The 13,467-nt window shown below is 41.6% G+C and overlaps 1 long non-coding RNA gene across 1 annotated transcript in view; it reads right to left on the bottom strand.

Annotated features, from left to right (window-relative positions):
- The window catches only part of LOC131919867 (uncharacterized), a 28,235-nt gene that overhangs the window by 14,278 nt on the left and 490 nt on the right, over window positions 1–13,467 (bottom strand). The gene's annotated exons all lie outside the window — the stretch shown is intronic.

The raw sequence follows: 13,467 nt of genomic DNA, 5'->3' as shown, positions 1-13,467 counted from the left end.
ACTAAAATTTTTCCCTGATTTCTTCATTTTCCCTCCTAATAAAAAATGCACTTGAAAATACCAAAAAAAAAAAAAGATGTTCTGCTTGTTATAGTCCCATTTCCTCACCTCAGAGCTCTATCAGGAAAGAGTTGTGGCTTCTTATACTTTAAAATTATGCATAGTTCATTTTTCTTCAAAATGCACATTTCAGTTCGCGTATAAACCTAATTTGATTGGTAAAAGCTTATAATCAGCACAAAAGATACAGAAGGAAGGGATTAAACATCTTGCTTAAGATTGCTCTAAATAGAGTAAGTAAGTATGCTTTATCTTAGTTCTAACACCTCTTAGTCTAGAAAGGCTGAATGAAAATGCATGAGCAAATTTGATTATACTACAAACAAAAGCATCAGGTACAGACTTTGCTAGTTCTCTGCATACACACCTCATAGCTTGGTCTTCAACACATGATTTTCCGTATATAATAACGCTATAAAGTGAAGCAAGTCAGCCTTTAAAACACTGCTGATATTAGGAGCAACAATTCATTTCTGGCTATCGAAAAGTCACCATGGCCAGCTGTCAGAAGTTTGGTATAAATCAGAGGAAAGCCAATGGATAAGTCATTTTCTTTCATTTACTTCTGTCTTTCAGGTCCTATATTCTGTTTTCTGTAGAAGGAACAGCCATGTAGTGAAGACCAAGTCTTTATATTTTATGTAGGATCAATACATTTGCAGGACTCAAAAAACAATTCGCCACTTATGCCACCTGCAATGCCACCACGTTACCTAGTTTGATGCATAGCTCAGATTATCATAACTCTTATTAAGCCAGAACTGTGTTTTAATAAATTTTCTTACATATTAACTTCATATATTAATTTCTTTTTGCTGTCCCAGACCACAATCACGTAGACAAAATCATGACAGATTGTATATAATTGCTTAGAGATTTCAGAAAACAGCAATTTCTTTGAATAATGCTGGGTTCCTTTCTTGCATGCTGCATGTCTGTGGCTTGCCTAAATCTCAGGATTCTTTGTTTTGTGTCAAAGGCCATCTCAACATCTATTTGCTTCAAAGTTACCACTTTTCCTTTTTATATTTGGAACAATTTGAAATCTTTGTATGGCTTTCATTACTTAATGGTGCATTCTGAGAGACTAGGAGGTAACAAGAGCTCCAGGAAGAGCTAAAGAAATACACCAGACACAGCTCTGGCACTCATGGACCTCATATTGTACAGATGGGAAGACAGATAGCAAGTAAATAAACAAAAAAACAAGCCAATTTTCAGGAGATAGCAAGTGTTGCACAGGAAACAAAAACAGAAGCAGTGCAGTCTGGGAGAAATGCTGGGGGCTGGGTAGAGAGGCTAAGGGCTGAGTGATGCAGGAGCTGGTACTTTGCTGTTTGACATCTAACCTCTGTAACAGTGTTAATATTTCTGCCCTAGCAGACAAACACAGCCACTAAATCAAACACATACTTCACAAAATAAAGGAATCTCTCTCCACATTAATCCCAACTCACACTTGCTTCACTTAGGATTGAATTATACCAACAACAGCTAAAGGGCTGGCAGGATGGGTTGGTAGGTGGGGGCACTTGCTGCCAACCCTGATGACCCAGGTTTGATCCACAAGATTCACTTGGAGGAAGGAGGGGACCTGTTCATTCAGGTTATCCTCTGACCTCCACACATGCCCACAGCAAATATATGCAATCAACATACATATATACATACATGAATTTTGAAAAATAAAAGGAACAAATCTATACACTCACTTCTACAATAAAATAACCCACCTAAATTGGGTAAGAGCGAACTACAAAAAATTTGCATAATATGCAACTTATCAGTTTCTCTTTGATACATAAAAATATAAATGAATAAGACAAAACAGTGGGATTCTAGCCACCAAAGGAGAGTAACATATTATAGATTCTTTAAGTAAAACAAAAATTATGCATGGAGAAATGGTGTTTTGCATTGAAGAAATGAAAATTAAGACATCATGAAATGAGTTTCTGCTGAAAAGAGCAGCCATTCTGGAATGGTGTGCTGGTATGAGCTCGGCAGATGTGGTACTCAGAACTAAAAACAGTGAGGAGGCCCAAGTCAGCCTGTGGAAGACCAAATTCCAAAGTTCAGCAGAAGCCATGAAGGTGTTTATATCATCACCTCAGTCAGATTATTTCTCCTGAGAATTTCAACAGAGGCAGAATAATATAAACATATTAGAGTTTATGCAGAACCATGCATTGAATAAAAAATAGAAATTAGTCCATATCCTTAGTATTAAAGAAATATTATAAAGAAGACAAGAAAATAATTACACAACAAAGTAACAAAAGATATGGTCACTGAAGTTTGTATAAGAATTTTCAAAGGTCAAGTGTGGAGTTCATACCACCAATAACATCACTTGATATGCTGAGATAGGAAGAATATCAATTCAGGACCAGCCTGGGCTGCATAGTGAGAGCTCTTCTCAGAAAAAAAAAAAAAAAAAAAAAGTCTTTTAGAAACTTAGGAACAATATAGAGTAATGGTTTAGAACACAACTATTGAAATCAAATGAACTAGGGCAAGAACTGAATTCTGTCTTTGTCACATACAAATTAGGTGAACTAAATTCTCTCAACTGTAAGATGAAAATAATAGGCTAACAGTGAATGTTACTCGCAAAAAGTTAAGTGCACAGCTGCATATTTAACCCCGCTACAGATGATGTTCATTGTTTGCAGGTACCATAATTGTCATCCTTTTACTTGGTAACATTTATTTGTAACCCCCAAATCAATTCTCCTGGTGTTCTCAAAGTCATTTGAGGACATGTGCCAAGTGACAAAGATATGAAGGCTCATCTTACTCATTCCAGCTCTCATGCAGGGGAGGAGGGGGATAGAGATGCTATGGGCAATCCAGGTGCCATGAGGGTACCAAGGCCAGGTAGATGGAGTCCTTACTCCAATGCAGCATCCATTGGTAGAGCATCCTCCGGCAAATCAAGGCAAGCCACTAGGTTTTGAACTTTGTTTTCTCATAAGTAAAATATAGAAAATAGAAGATGAAAAAGGAATTGGCTTTAAGATTTAAGATTATAATCTATGTGAAGCATAGCATATGTGTTTCCATACTTCTTCTAGTACTGATGCTTCAGTATTTACTTATCTAGCATTTGAAGGAACTGTACAGACCACACATGCCATGAATAATAAGAATCAGCCATATCAAACTGAATTTTTGGTTCTCACAAAAATTCCTCAGAACAATGCTGAAATTCAAACTGAGAGGAGCAGAGACCTCCCCAGGGGCTGGGCATTCAAGAAGGTGGCAATGCGTTCACTTGGTTCTGATTCCGAACCTAGAGACAGAATACACTTGGTTGGTGGTGGAGAGGACTATCACCCACCTACAGCTGTTTCTCGGGATACAGGACTAGTTGACCACTAGCAGAAGTGTCTGGACATCATTAGCCATGATTGAAGTTACCCTGCCTCTGCTGGCATATTAGGTCTCTAAGGTAGAGTCATTTTTGCTAAGACAACTTAACAGGACTTTTACTGAGGGTAGACGATTGCAATCAATTAGAAACCACCCAAAGATTCTTTCTAAATGGAATTAGCAGCATACATCCTAAATCTGGCCATGGCAAAGATAGACAAAGAGGTCTGAGGTTGAGGCCTCATCAAGAAGGAAGCCCGGAGGATTCTATCTATAGTTTGGTCAAAAGGAAAGTACTTATCCTCAAGGAGAAAGTACTTACACTCAAGAGAAATATTATGTGTTAAATATTAAGTGTCCCAACTTGTTTGTTTTGAATACTTTCCCCCTTTTTATTGTAAATAGATTCTTTTCTCATATAAAATATGCTAATTATAATTTCCCCACCCTCTACTCTTCCCAGTTCCTCCCCACCTCCCCTCCCCTCCGGATCCACTCCATTTCTGTCTCTCTTTAGAAAAGAACAGGCTCCTGAGAGATACAGCCAATGACAAAATACAATATAGTAAGATGAAGCAGAAAGTTTCACGTTGAAGTTGGAAATGGCAACCCAACAGGAGGAAACAAGTCCTAAGAGCAGGCACAAGAGTCAGAAACCTACTTGTTCTCACAGTCAAGAATCCCATAAGAATGCTAAGCTAAAAGCTGTAATAAATATGCAGAGAGCCTGGTGCAGAAACTTTAGAAGGTGAAGCCAAGCTGCAAGAGGTAGGCGCTAGACTCACACCACAGGAAGTAATATGAATCTGGTACTAGGAACCTGATCAAAACCCTACAACATGGGGAACCATAAGCACTAGGAAGAACTGAATAGTGCTGTTAAGCTGAATTCACTGAGTGTGAAACTGCCCTGTAAATAATTACGTAGATAATCACGATTCTCAGCCCTCATCAGTAAAGCCTCTCTTTTCAGTGAGCAGTAGTGAATGCAGAGGCTCATGGCTGCTCAAGGTGCAGAGAATAAATAATGATAAGTGCCAAGCCTTAAACAAGTCATTTACAGCATCCTCTCAAGGAACACTGAATAACAGGGGATGGAAAGAATGTGAGAGCCAGAATATAAAGAAACTGCAACTTAACATCCCAACAAGGCACAGCCATGGCCATCACACATTCGTGGCAGCTGCAGGTGTCTGCATGGGGTCTACACAAGAATGGCCCTGTCAATAGTCAGACATGAATGTGGGGAGGGGTGGCTGGAAACTCAGGGGACCCTACCCCTCACTTCGGAGCTATTTGCTCCAGATAGATTCACAGACAGAGTAAATCACTGCCTTTAGTCATGTACCCACTAATGACTCCATCAAGCTCAAAGAGATAATTCCAATCCAGTTGTCACACAGATGGTCCTGGTTAAACTAAATGGGTCACAAAACAAAACCAAAAGTCATGAATCTGGAAAGAGACTGGTAGGGATGGGGGAGGGGCCGAATGGCACAGATGGGAGGGAGATAAGGACAGAATGTAAGGGAGAGAACAACAGAATGTAGGAAAATGTCAAATAACAAAAATAGTCATTTTTTTAAACGAAGTTTTGTTTTTTTTTTTTTTAAAGTGAAGTAGGTCAAATCCTTTGGGGACTCCTATCCCCAGCCTTGCCTGCCACCCTCTGTGATCCCTGGCCCTTCTACGTGTGAACTGCGATGTTCTGCTATGTCTTGCTCATCAGGAACCAAAACCTTAAGCCAAAGTAGCCCCGTCCTAGTAGTTGTACTGAGGCAGCAAAAGCGTAATGAATCCATGAAGCAACATCGAAACCTTCTCCCCAACGGACTGCAGAGCTGGGTCTGAGTACAGGTTCGGCTACATGGGAAACGGCGCCTTTATTAATCCCTTTCCATCTTTTCTAAGTGTGTTCTTTTTCCAGGCTGTTTTGTCTCACACATTTACAGAGGAGGGACAAGTAGCTTTTAATACGATTACTGGGATGCAAATCCCCACCTTAAGGAAAAGAAGTGGCTATGCCAGGGTGCTAATGGAGTTCAGCGGGAAGCCTATCACCCAGTATTCTTCCTGAGAAGTCCTCAGCTGGACAGCACGAGAGCCCAGATGCCAAGCCCTGGGCCCCTGTCTCTAGGCAGCACCATCTGCTTCCCTGGAAATTTCCCCCTGGCATTTAGTTGGCAGCTTTAGGGTGGCCTTGAGGTCGGGGCATGTGAGAAGATGCCGCTGTGAGGCTGTCTGGCTGTTCTTCATACTTGGAAACTCATTTTCTATCATTTACTAGAATTAGCATTTGGTGAGATTGGCTTTCTTTAAGGACAATAGTAGTTGAGGTCTCCTTAGCAGGAACTTAGCGAAAAATAAAATTGGGCTCAATTATCTCTCACTGTTCAGAGAATTGTGTTTCTACCTTAAGATAGCTAAACACAGGCTTTTCACAGAGTGTGTGTAAGACCTCAAGTTTGCACAAAGAGTCTGAGTGGAAAAAATAAAAAAAGAAAGGAATGGGTCCCAAAGGCCAGCAAGTGTGGGAGATACTGCACATCACAGCTTCTTATCACTTCACTGCACACATTAAGAAGTAACAATTAAAAGCAATAATTTGGGTGCTGCAGAGATAGCTCAATTGATATCACAGGGACATAAGGACATGAGTTCAATCCCTGAAAGTGTAAGAAAGGGAGAAAATAGCCGGGCGGTGGTGGCGCACGCCTTTAATCCCAGCACTCGAGAGGCAGAGCCAGGCGGATCTCTGTGAGTTCGAGGCCAGCCTGGACTACCAAGTGAGTCCCAGGAAAGGCGCAAAGCTACACAGAGAAACCCTGTCTCGAAAAACAAAACAAAACAAAACAAAACAAAAAAATTTAGAAAGGGAGAAAAGGGGGAGGGGTGGGGGTGGGGCACGGACAGACAGGGAGAATGCCAGATATGATGACCAGCACTGACAGGATCCCTGAGGCTTGCTGGCTGGCATAGACAACTTGTCAAATTCCGGACCAATGAGAAAACCTGTCTCAAAAAGGTAGATGGCTGTACCTGGGAAATGACACTCAAGATTATCTTCTGACCTCCATAAGCATGTGCATCCACACACATATGAACACGCACTCACCAAAACCAACCAATAATCTTACCATGATCTAACCCACTATTTCCAAAAGTTGGGGAAACAGTATTTCAGTTTAACACTGCAACCTTACACACTGTAAGTTGTATCACTTTGCTGCCTAAAAGAGATGATGAGAACACATTGAGGCACATGAGTCACCAAAGGGGCTCAGTGGACTAGGAGCAGTCTTTATGGGCTGCAAAGAAGCGGGGGGGGGGGGGGGGGGGTCCTCTATTGCAGACATGCAGCAGCTATCAGAATACCACATCTATTTCATGAGATGGTGAGAATTCATTTATTTTCATTTTTCTCAATTAGGCAAATATTAGCCATGTCTGTACTGATACCATCAGAGCGCCACATATAAGAAAACTATGATTAATCTAAGTGAATCAACCAGTCATGCTCAAACTAAAATTGAAGTGGTGCTTATATTAAATGCATTAGGTGCTACACTGGAGTCATCGTGCTTCTGTGGATTTCTTTTGAAAGGCTTATTGACTACTGAATGCTCACCTCCCTCATCTGTAAAACAAGGAAGTCCTCTTTCAAGAAACCACCTCCAGCCTGACAGGACAAAGAACAAGTCCTAATGAGAAGAGCATGGGCCAGGACCTAAGAAGTACTAACAGGAAAAATGACCAAGAACAAACAAAACTCATTACAGGCTACCACTGCAAGTGACCTCTCAATGACATTCTGTATGCCATTAGACTCGACCATCTTAAAGACTGGGAACATTTCAAATAACTCTCTCCCTAATTATTCAAGTGTGCTAAGTAGACATGTTATGAATTTTAAACAAAACAAGAAAAATACTTCATTTCACTGAGGTACAGCAGTAATACCACAGTCACACAGTGGACACTCAGTAACTATTTCTTGGCTTGAATAAAAGAATAGTTCATTTCCACATATAAGTCACAGCTTTACAATTCTACAAATTAAGGGGAAGAAAAGTCCACCAGAGTCTAAAGGTGGGGGAAGTGAAAAGGCACAATATCAATAAGCTCGTTATGTGCATAGTATTCAATAAAAGTGGCTCCCATAAGCCTGTATGGGACTGGACTAGGCCCTCTGCTTAAGCAAGACAGTTGTGTAGCTTGGTCTGCATAAGAGGCCCCTGGAAGTAGGATCAGGATCTACCTCTGGTGCATGAGCTGGCCTTCTGGAGTCCAGTGCCTGATGTGTGACATCTTGCTCAGCCTTGATGCAGGGAGAGGGGCTTGGACCTGCCTCAACTGAATGTACCAGACTTTGCTGACTCCCCATAGGAGGCCTTACCTTTTCAGAGGAGGGAATGGGAGTGGGTTGGAGGGAAAGGGATGGGGGAAGTAGGAGGTGGAAAGAGAAGGGGATCTGTGGTTGGTATGTAAAATGAATAAAAAAAATTCTTAATTAAAAAAATAGGTAAAAAAATACAGCTCCCATAGACTCATATATTTGAATGATTAGTCACCAGGGGGTGGAACTATTTGAAAGATTAGAAAAAAATAGAGGACATGGCCTTATATGAGAAAATGTGTTACTAGGGGTAGGCTTTGAGATTTCAAAAGTCTATGCCCAGCCCAGAGTCTCAGTCTCTCTCTCTTTCTCTCTCTCTTTCTCTCTCTCTTTCTCTCTCTCTCTCTCTCTCTCTCTCTCTCTCTCTCTCTCTCTCTCTCTCTCTCTCTCTCTCCTATAGATCAGGATGTCACACCCAGCGATTGCTCCAGCACCTGCCTGCATGCTGCCGTGATGACCATGGACTAGGTCTCTAAAACTTCAAGCGAGCTCTCAGTTAAGTGCTTTATCTTCTAACAATTGCCTTGGTCATAGGGTCACCTCACAGAAATAGAACGGTGACTGAAACACACAGCAAATTGCTGGAATCTACGCATCATCCAATCTCCGTGCTGAGGAACATCACAAAGTATGACTCCAATTGCTTCTAAACTCTCATCACTACTACTAACTAGGGCAGAATAAATACCTGATAAATGAGCAGAAAGGAGAATCAATGTATTCTTCTCATCTCTTAATTTCTCAAGATAACCACTGCAGGAAGAAACTAGACTCTCTAACATTTTCAGAAAAATGGTGCCTTGCATCTTCCAGGATCTCACAAGCTTTGAAGTATTGGTATTCTGGTATTCTGTCTCTAATTACCTAGCTGCTTTATTTCCTGTAAAACATCTTTCAGATAATTGAGTCTTTCAACTGCTACTTTTCATTAAAGAGAATTTATCAAGCATATCCATACATTTGCCATTTTTAGTTTCAAATTTCTAAATAACTATTTGGATGATCATCAAAGATAAGTGTAATTCTAAGTTTACTGTAACATACTGCAATTCTCAAATTAATCATATAAACATCCTCTCTTGAATCAGAACTTGGTTCATATCTGTCACTTTTCTTACTTATTCAAGAAATTGCCTTGAGGACTAAGGAGACAGATTGATGCAGAAGAGGGGCTTGTTGTGTAACCATGGGGACCAGACTCCAAATCTCTAGCACCCACAGAAAAAACCAGGCATGAGAATGCCTATGTGCCCAGCGCTGTGGGTTTAGAGACAAGAGGAATTCTGGGATGGGCTAGCTGCCAGTCTAGATCCAAGTTGAGTAAGAAACCCTGTCTCTTGGAGATAAGGCACAGAGTGATAGGGCAGGACACCCAACCTCCTCCTCTGGCTTCTCGGCACACTTCGGCACATGCCCAGGCACACACAGAAGCACATACCCCACACTCTTGTACATACACGTGCACCCATCCACTCACCAGAAAGAAAAATAAGGAAGTTGCTTTGGGACTCAAATATCTCAGTGCCTGATTAGTGGTTTGCCCTCTATGTCTGTCTTTGCCAATGCCCCGCTTTCCTTCCTGTTTGCTTTAACTCTATCCACTTGTGTAAATGCACATGGATCCATTTCAAACAGATCACTTCAATACTTTCATTTGAAATCTTCAAAATGGCTAGGAAATTAGAGCAGAAAAAATGGCTAAAAGTGGCAAAGCACAAAGATAAAAGCCATAGTAGCAAATTAGTGAAGTCAATAGATTGTTGCATTTCTGGGTTTACTTTAGAGACCCATTGATCTTATTTACATTGCAGTGTGTCTCCTGCATCCTACATTCTAATGGGGCTATTTTCCTGCAGAGCCAGTGGGATCACCTTTTAACAATGTCATAGATATATATCTATGATGTTAATATATATGATATTATATATACCACACATACATAATTAACGTGTTATTAAATGCCTGAGACAATACTGACCACTTCAGCCATTAAAAGATTCACACCTTTAATTAATACAGTGTGCTTTGATTCCTGGGAACTGAAGTTTGAATCTGAATTTCTTGAATGTAATAACAGTTAGAAATGGATTGTTTGGCTGATATATTAGTGATCTTGCCCCCAAAAAAAGTGTTCACCAATTAATCATTTTAAGTAGTTAATCAAAGAAATCGGGTTTACTGTTCTTAGTGACCTCTGTGCAAAATGATGTATGGGAGGTACTGATTAAGTGCAGACCTTGTGTTTGTATTCCAGCATCTCTAGAGAGTCAAAGTCTGATTCACATACAATGCCCCCTTATGGAATATTCCTTACAGGAATATTCTGATTCCTGCGAAGTTGAAGGAGTCACAAGCAGACACACAGAGAAGCAAAATGGACATGCTGTACTGAGAAAAGGTACCAAGCAGCGTGGCAAAGCATAGAGAAGAAATATGGGTTAACATAAGTGTAAGAGTTAGCTAAGAACAAACCTGAACTAGTGGATGAGCATTTATAATTAAAATTAAGCCTCTGTGTGTTTATTTGGGAACAGCTGGTGGGACAGAAACTTCCACCTATACCCCCTCGCACTTCATATGAAAGAAAGTGTTAAGAAGCATTGAAATGTCCCAAAGTCAGGCAGCAAAAAGGAAAAAGCAAAATGTCAAGACTGTTCTTGGAGCTGGAGAGAGCTAAGAAGACATGTGGATCTTACAGAGGACTTGAGTACAGATCCCACATCAAGTTGCCCTCAGCCACCTGTAACTCCAGATGCAGGCCGTCCACCATCCTCCTCTGGCCTCCACAGGACTGCACTCACAGGTACTTTCCTCTACCCAGACATAAACATACCCATAATTAAAAGGAAAATCTTTTTAAAAGATTGTTCTCATCAAGACCATTTTCTCACTAAAAACCTGAGAGGAGGTTCTGTCGGAAGTTCTTTAAAAAGACCAAACCCCTTTATATGTTTCTATGACTGCTCCAGAGTGTGAAGAATAGGCCTCCTTGCTGTCTTTTATATGTATACGCTGATGTCTCTCTGGTGCCCCCTTAAGGACAGGCAGTAACTCCCTTCTCCAGAGAGACTGCTCTGTGGAATCTGTATTTCCAGGAAGGCAAGAAAAACAGCCAGCTTGGTCCCTACAAAGAGCAGTGAGTGCTCTGTGCCTTTGTCAAGGGACACTGATGGATAGAGGCTCCAGTCATGTGTAGCTACCTCCTGTTGGGTGACTAATGTCACCTCTGTGTGCTTGCCCTGGTGGGCAGGAAGTCAGGCAGGAGGCTGAAGAGGGGCCTGAAGCTCCCATTTCCAGCAAGGCTGTGAAGCAGGATGGATGCTTGAGTGGAAAAAATTGACACTTGACAGCTGTGGGGGGAAAGAAAAAAGAAAGGGAAAAAAACACAACAGACTGCTGGTTGAGATGAATCAATGATGATTCTAAGCAAATTAAGCCCTTGTTGGAAAGGGGTGAAACGCTTTTAAAGCACCTCATTCTAAGAAGCAGCTGAAGGTTTGACCTGTTAAAGTACTCTTGGGTGCTTTCCCAGCCCCACCCCCAGATTCTCTGTGACTATTCTCTACCTCCTTATCAGCTCATTATCTCATGAAGCAGGTGCTGGCCTTCTGCTGTATAAACAATTGCTTGGAGAAGAGAAGTGGAGGGAGGCGGAGCCAACTAGCTTTTATGTGTGTCTGTGGGCTGGGAAAGGCTCACTAAATGAAAAGCCTTGGGTTGTCAGGGCCCTGCTCAGGCACACCCAAAGCAGCCCACAGACATTTCTACAGAGAAAGAAATGACACAAATACCATGTAATCGTGGTTGAGGACACTGCCCCTTCATGTGGCTATGACCACATAGTCATCTAACATAACTCCTTTGGCCGCTAAAGGCCGATTTTCAATACATGCACTAGATAAGTGCATTTAAAAAAAAAAAAAAAAAGCAACAACTCTGGGCACCAACACTTAACTCCCTCCCCAGTGGACACATAAAAGCCACTTAATAACATCCTATCTTGATTAATATCCCACTTTAACCTGACCTCATGATGGAGACCTCTGTTCTTATTAGAACATGGAAGATCACAGAGATAGAAACGATGGATGTTTGACTGGAAAAAAAAAAAAACTCTCCTGTTTCCATCAGACTTCACAGAATTAGGAAATGAAGTCAAACAGATGGGAAATGTGTCCCTTCACGGTCCGACGTATCCACAGGGACCCTCGGAGTATTAGAATTTGTCCAGTCTTAGGCTCCCAGTTATGTCAGCTCCATCTGGGGGGAGGTGGCAGGGAGGTCTCAGATACTCACAGTAAAGAAGGTGTGCAGACAGGCAAATGGAGTTCTGGGGCCAGACCATGAGGAGGACTCTTACCACACTGGCCCTCGCTGTGCCTCCCTGCCCCTGGTGTTCTGTGCCAGGAAAATCTCAAACAACACGTGCCGCTCTCTAATAGGTTATACACGTGCTTGGCTTTTCTACAAACCATGCTCCTTCCAGTTACTCACTTAATGAACACAGCAGTCTAAGAAGCAAGTGAGGCAAGTCTTTCTGCTTACGCAGTTTGCACTGGGGATTGAACTTACGGAGTCATGTGTGCCAAGTAAGCACTCTCACACTGGGATGTGCCCCTAGCTCGTGTCTTTTGAAAACATTTTATTTTGAAAGAGGAGCTCACTAAGTTGTCTAGACTGGCCTTGAACTTGTGATCATCCTATCTTAGCTTCCAAGTAGCTGGTAACGCAGACCTATTCCATCACACTTGGTTTATGTAGATGTGGCTGAAATGTTAAATGAGTTGCTGAGGACACCACGGCTCAAAAGTGGCAGAGAGGATGCAAGGACATAAGCTCTGATACCTGGTCCAGGGTGGTTTCCACCACGGGTTAGCCTTGCCAAGTCTTTGCATGATGATTCACAGAAGATGAAGAGCCTAGCCCTCAAAATCACCCCCAAGAGGGTGAGGCAAGTACACTTAACTTGCTGTCTATCACCTGCTAAGAGCTCAGCATTCAGATAAAGCTTTGATGTAAAGGACTTACCGAATGGGAGCTCATCAAACATACCCATCTCCAAACCCCCAGAACTTGGGCGCTGTGATGCACTTTTGAGGTAGGACGAAGGTGAATTTTCCAGGTGGGTCCGACGCAACCACAAAGGTCTTTATAAGACGGGGGTGCAAAGGACAGAGAAGGCAATGCCACCACTGAAGCAAAAATTGGAAAGGCGATATAGCAGCTGAGAGAAGGGTCAGAGAAGGCAAGGGAGCAAGACCTGTAGTAATGACTTTAAAGACAGAAGAAAGTGGCCGTGAACAGAAAAGCAATTCAAGAAATCTCAAGAAGACTTTTCAAAAAGAAGGAAAGATTATGAAGTGTCTTCTAGAGCTCTCAGAATAAAGAATCTGACCAACATCTTTCTATCCAGCAGGATCCCTATCAAACAGGACCTAGAGAACTGTGCAACAATACATTTGTTTTATATTAAGCCACTAAATTTGAAGTTTGTTACCTCAGCAATAGGAAACAAAGATTCATGTGTCAGTTTTCCTATTCAGTAGCTTCAAGATGTATTTTCCTAAAAGTTATCCCCAATTTTCTTTCTTGGATCAATGATATTTAAAAAACAGATTGCTAAAGGCAATTATTTT

This window comes from Peromyscus eremicus, chromosome 9, assembly GCF_949786415.1.
Source record: "Peromyscus eremicus chromosome 9, PerEre_H2_v1, whole genome shotgun sequence".
Classification (NCBI taxonomy): Eukaryota; Metazoa; Chordata; class Mammalia; order Rodentia; family Cricetidae; genus Peromyscus; species Peromyscus eremicus.
Note: the sequence above shows the minus strand (reverse complement) of the source record. Positions and strands in the feature narration are given on the sequence as shown.